General features: G+C 42.4%; 1 long non-coding RNA gene across 2 annotated transcripts; it reads right to left on the reverse strand.

Annotated features, from left to right (window-relative positions):
- Nucleotides 1–978: 978 nt before the first annotated feature.
- Nucleotides 979–1,920, reverse strand: LOC136363205 (uncharacterized). Of its 2 annotated transcripts, XR_010743926.1 has the most exons (4): nt 1,766–1,920; nt 1,305–1,509; nt 1,124–1,187; nt 979–1,038 (listed from the first exon to the last, which is right to left on the reverse strand). It is a non-coding gene; the product is annotated as an uncharacterized lncRNA (long non-coding RNA). The 2 variants fall into 2 exon arrangements; XR_010743925.1 differs by having other exon boundaries at nt 1,124–1,509.
- Between the last annotated feature and the right edge of the window lie 4,184 nt (nt 1,921–6,104).

Consider the following 6,104-nt stretch of genomic DNA (forward strand, 5'->3'; position numbering starts at 1 on the left):
TCCGCGGTGAACTTTGCGCGCGTTTTCATATTCCTTTCCTTACACTCCCGATAAAAGCATTATCAGGGAAATTCAAAAGCAAGCAGAAAACTGGCATAGCTAATTTAGGCTAATTAGTATGGCAGAAGCTGAGTCTTCTACTTCAGAGGTTCCCATGCCCTCCCATGTCTCCACCTGATCGCCTTGTCCAGCAGCAAACCCAGGAGGCAGCTCCAATTATATCATAACCTCTTCAAACACCAAGCCACTCAAGCTAATTTTATCCTATTAAACAGACTGAAGGATTCAGAAGAAAGGTTCTCCCCCAAAAGCTTCAATTACCAGTGTCCCTGATTACCATCTTTACAATCCTATATGCTACAGTTAAATACTTTTTTGCTTAGTGTTGCTTTCTTGATTTAGATGAAAAGCAAGTATTAAGAGCATGTCTTTTCAACTCAAGCAAGTGACATTCACAAGAAAAAAAAAAGGAAAAAAAGGAGCCTCTCTTGTTATTAGTGTGTGTAATCAAAGTCAAGTTTAGACCGTTCAAAGACAATGTAACTGGGGAAATGTAAACATCCCCTCGTATCCAGTGGCATTTGAAGCAGCCACAGGTAACTGCCAGGAACAGCAGTGACGACCAAAAGTATCAAGGATAGAAGAAAAAACAATATATAAAGAAAACAGCAGGATCTCCTGAGGAAAGGAAATGTCAAATGCTGCTGGGATTAAATCCCAAGCCACTAATCAGCAATAAAGGCAGAAAACAGCCCCCAAGGTGCTGGGCTGGATCATCCTTCCTCGCACCAGCACGGGCTGGCCCTGAGCACACAGTCACACCTGGGTCACAGATGTGCCTGGGCTCCCTGCCCGTGCCCCAGTCCTGAGGGTGGCTTCAGGTCCTCCTTCTTCATCCCTGTGACTCCCTTCCTTCTCTAAGGGCCAGGAGCTCACTGGAGAATCTGGAAATTTCTCCAGTGAGAAATTGTTCCCCATGTTCCTGGTCAGTGCCTCCTCCCAGGGGGCTGCAGCCTTGGCTGGTGACTCCAGGTGCTGCTACAATTCAAATAACCCAGGCCATTATTTTTAACAACAGAGGAAAAAATGGAAATATACACGTGCATATATATATATATGTCACCTGAGCAGCAAATTAACCGTCCCCTGAGCACTGAACATGGGGGAAGTTCAGGTGCTGGCAGTACCTGTCAGGATAGCAAAATATGGAAACCTCACGAGGATATTTCTCACCTGGGAACTTGAGCAGCACAAATCATAACAAAAGCACATCTAGATTTTCTAGAAAGGAACTTATTCTTCACCTTCCCCAAGTAGACTAATTTTGCTTATTCCTCTTCTTCCACTGGCAGTAATTGTTTCAAACACACTCACAGCTTAATATCCTTGTTTTCTTTTGGGTCATCCATCCCATCTTGTTAGCTCCCAGTCCATCGTGAGCTGGAGGTGTTTGGGGGTTGGATTTCACTACCGATCTACTCCTCCTTGCAGTTGAAAATGAGCATTTTTCTTTTCCTCTAGAAACAAACAAACAAACAATTTCTGTCCTTTAACAGAAATTGAATGAGTTTCACCCAATTGCCCGCACTTGGGGTGATAGGGAGGTGCTATTGTCTGCGGACAATGATTCTCATGCAAATGAAACAACAGCTAAACAAGAATCCTCCCTATCTCTGTTTGGGCCAATTTTCTTGACGTTTCAGCAGAGCTTAATCTGTTGGCAGAAGTGTTTAGGCCCATTAACAGCTAAAGTGACAGAGTCCACAACTCACTCTGCCGACAGTAAACACGGAATTTGAGGAATGGCCTTTAAACAATGGCTAAGCCACAAACCATTTTGTCATCAGATGCTGTGAAAGGCGCACAGGCTGATGATTTTCTTCCTTGGGTTACAGCGATTTGAAAGCCTGGCCTCCCTCCCCCGAGTGCCCAGCACCCTCCAGGCTTGAGTTACAGCTGTTTTATTTGCCTTTGCAGCCCTACAGCTGCGGGACGGGTGTTGCAGGTGCGCTGCCCACCAATTACTCATTCCAGGGCTTCGGATTATTTATTTGTGTTGCCTGCCTTGGAGGCCAGGAACACCTTTGTGCTCGCCACTGGCCAAACGCAGGACAACACCACGCCCTGTGTCCTGCAGGGCAGATTCCTTGGATTTAATTGTGTTTGGGGAATCCTGTGCCCAGATCCTTGCCTAAAATTCCCCCATTGCTGAGGAACTTTAAGATCCCTTCCAACCCAAACCGTTCCGTGACTCTGTTCCTGTGGAAAAGAAACGATTTATCAAGGGGGAGAGAAATATCTTCTAATTTCCAAACAACGAACTGCTAAATAAAACCCATAAGGCTGGAATCCTGGCAACTGGGATGGGGATGGGGATAAGGATGCTGGGGCTTCTCACCCGTGTTTCCCAGTGAGATGCCTTACTGGGCGGTGCTGAAGGAAGTCACTTTGACTCCCACTGTCTGAAAGACACCTGAGTTTATCTCCTTTCCCTGGGGAAAGAAGCACCAGGTGAGGACAGATGGTTGCAACCCAAAAGACTTTTTTCCCCAAACTTCCCTGGAGTTGTTTGGAAAAGACAACCTCTGGAAACTCACTGTGCCAGAGGCATCTGCCTCCCAGGCACTTTTCTGGTTTCTTTCCTGGACAAACCGAAGAGAAGGGAAGGGAAGGGGAAGGAGGGAATGAGGAACAGAGCAGGTATGGATTGTTCTAACTGCACACTCAGGTATCCCATGCTTTGATTTGTTCAGGCTGCATTCAGTGTTTCATTCAATGTTGCATTCCTCATGCATTCCTGCCATGAGGAATCCCCATCAGTGTTTCCAGGGAATGAGAGAGAAGGAAGAGAAAAAAAGATGAAGTGGGAGAGAGTTGTCTGTGCCTAGAATGCACAGACATTGGAGATCTCTTCATCATTCCACAGCTCCAGAATTCCCGTGTTTCCCTCCTCCACCTCTGACATTCACTGCCATTCACTGCCGTTACGGGCAGGTGAAAACACGAGGTTATTTTGGAATGATGACTTCTGAGCAACACTTCGGCAATTCCTTGCCCCAGCCTTGGTACAGATTGTCCAAAGCAACCAAAACACGTTTTTTTCCCCAGTTAATTAGTTCTGCAGCAGACAAGATTCTGGGGTTTGTTGGAATATAAGTGAAATTAAATTAAATTAAATTAAACAAGCTGAAGTGAAAAAATTAGTAATGTAACGTAGACATTTTTAAAAAAAGTAAAAATAAAAAGGCTTGTGACCAAATTTTTCTGTCCTTTTTTAAAATAAATGCAAAAGTATTTAATGGATTTTATTTTTTTTTAAATGAAAAGGTATCAGTCAGTTGATTAAACCATGTTATTCCTCAATGCCAGATTTGTTTCATTTATATCTTTAGATCATCACGGTTACAGTGACACTGTTGCCAACTGCTAATTAAATGTGAGAGGAAAGGTTTATGAGACTTTTTTTTTTTTTTACAGATGGCAGTTGGGAACAACTCTGGTGCTGCCAGTACCAAGCTATAGGGGTGAGACCAGAAATTGATTTTTTCCAGAGGTCCTTCTGTACACTGCTGAGTGACGTGGTTCTGAACACCCACACCTGTGTGAGGAGATGGCTACTGGGTGAGGTGTTGGCTGGTGGCACAAAACCACATCCCAGCTGCTGGTGTGGTGCCCACCTTTCAGCCCCTCATCCAAGCATTTAACTGCAGCTCCAGCTTTCCCCTGACTCCACATTCAAGCTGATGTGAACAGATGGAGAGGCTGGGCATGAATTATATGAATGAGAGTTGGAAGCACAAGGAAGGGATGAAAACTAAGAGTTTAGCCCGGAGCAGACACCTTTATCAGCAGCACCAGGACCACAGGGATGTATTTTGCCATAGGAGTGTGACAGCAGCACTCCACAAAGTTCACTTTTTACTTGGCTGAAAGCTCTTTTCTCTATTTTTAACATACTACAGAGCCCTTATAAATCCCAAAATACCAACCAGAAATACTCCTTGGTAACAAAGTGGAGTTTATGCAGCAAGCAAGCCTTTCAATCTACAAGGCAGCATCAAAGAGGGGATCTAATAAAATTTTAAAAAGGAACAAGCCATAAAACTCAGATCAAAGACTCTGAATCGTTTTGCTTATTTCTGACAGACCTGAACATTTCTTGGGAGAGTTTCTTCTAAAAGAAAGAAATAAATCATCCTCTTAAAGCCACAGCAGGACATTCCTCCATGCATATACATAAATATACACACACACACACTTCTGTATATAAATAATATGCCCATAGTAAATCAGTTTACAAGATTTGATTTTCAAGACCTTGCTGAGGATGTCTGGATGGGGAGGAGGCCCCAGGAGTGTGGTGGGAGAGGAGTGCCCAGTCCCAGGCTGAGCTGGCCAGAATGAGGAGGCACAGCTGTCTCAACTGGCTGAGCAAGACGTTTACAAGTTGCTGATTTCAGAAGAGATGTCGAATGAATCATGAAATTGAATTTATTAGAATTATCGGACAGACAAGAAAAACTTGACTTGTATTGAGCAAGCAATGACATACCATCTAATTTGGAAGTTTTCATTCCCCTTTTAGGAATTCAAAAGATGTCACAGCTTTCCTTTTTTAGGGGAAGGTATGGATCAAAGCTGGATATTTTGCTGGAAAAGTATTTCTTCCCCTGGGTTTTATCAGAAGTGATAGCGAGACGTTCACGGCTTAGTCCCAGCTAATCAGAATGTGCAATCAGAGACGTCACATCGTGTTTGTGACTGCAGGTGAAGCCAGAATTAATACACCTGAGTGTTCCTGGGGCCTTTGCTGGGCACCAGAACCCTCTGTCCATGGACAAGTTCTCTGCCATGAAGTGGCACAGAGATGACTCAAAACTCACCTGCTGATGGGCAGGGTGGCATCCCAAACATGTTGGGGTTCCAGCCAAGTTCTCTGGGGGGTGCCAGGAGCTCCTTTTGAGTTGCCTAAACCCAGCCACTCAAACTTTGCAAGCTCAAACTTTCCCCCCAAACCTGCGCATGGCATGAATCAAGCAATGAAAATTAATCGGTGTCATTAAATCTGTCAGAGCAGCAGGTTATTAAAATTATCACCATTCACTCTTGGATATGGGAACAAAAAATTATGGCCCGGCTTTCTGAGCCTGTTTGTCTTGTTTTCCCACACTGCTCATGAATTACTCCAGTACATTACAATGTCCTCTATCCATCTTCATTAGCATTGTGAGCAAATTGTATTGGGCTGTAATGCAGTGGGGCTTTTTTTCTTTTTTCTTTTTTTTTTCTTTTTTGGTATTGTACAAACATACACGGTGTACAGAAAATGGGCAATTTAATATGAAAAGAATATTGTGCCTCAGAATTTTTATTTTCTAAACACTCATTTCAGTTGGGAATTATTGCACGATTTGTGCATAATTTCTCATGGATAGTTATTTAAATATAAATAGGGAAAATATGTAAGTCCATATGGCAGCTATCTACCCTTTCTTGATGCCTCTCCATATTTTTAATAGTGCAATAAACAAAAGATAAAAACATCTCTAAGCCACACACTAGTCAAAAGAAGATAATTGTGCCTCTATGTGTTTATTGTAATTTGAATGTGCTTCAATTAACTTTCCTCAATATTTCCCAGTTCTTTTAAAAGAAACTTAAATTGGTTTTTATTTTGTGAAATTTGTTTTCTGTGCAATAAGGAAAAAAAAAGAAAACCACAATGCCTTTGTTTACCTCATTATGGATACATCCTATGCAGGAGTAAAGCTCAAACTCTTTATTCCCAACAACCTTTTTCTTTTTTTTTTTTTTTTTTTTTTTTCTCATTCTCACATGCTTCTTATCATACTTTAAGTAAAAATATCAAATTTCTAGTGCTCCCGAGGAAGAGGCAACTAATCATCACTCAATATATCACATATCAAAGTGTGGTAAAACACGAAAATGGCAGAAAAGCAAACTCTTGCACTTTTGCACTGCAGTCACTTTTAAAAGATGAGAATTTATTACCCTTTCCTCCTCTAAATCATCAGGGCCACGCAGAACAGAGAGAATGTATCTGGAATGCTTGTTGTAATTAACCTTGAGGCTTTTATTTAAAC

This window comes from Sylvia atricapilla, chromosome 6 (assembly GCF_009819655.1).
Source record: "Sylvia atricapilla isolate bSylAtr1 chromosome 6, bSylAtr1.pri, whole genome shotgun sequence".
Taxonomy (NCBI): domain Eukaryota; kingdom Metazoa; phylum Chordata; class Aves; order Passeriformes; family Sylviidae; genus Sylvia; species Sylvia atricapilla.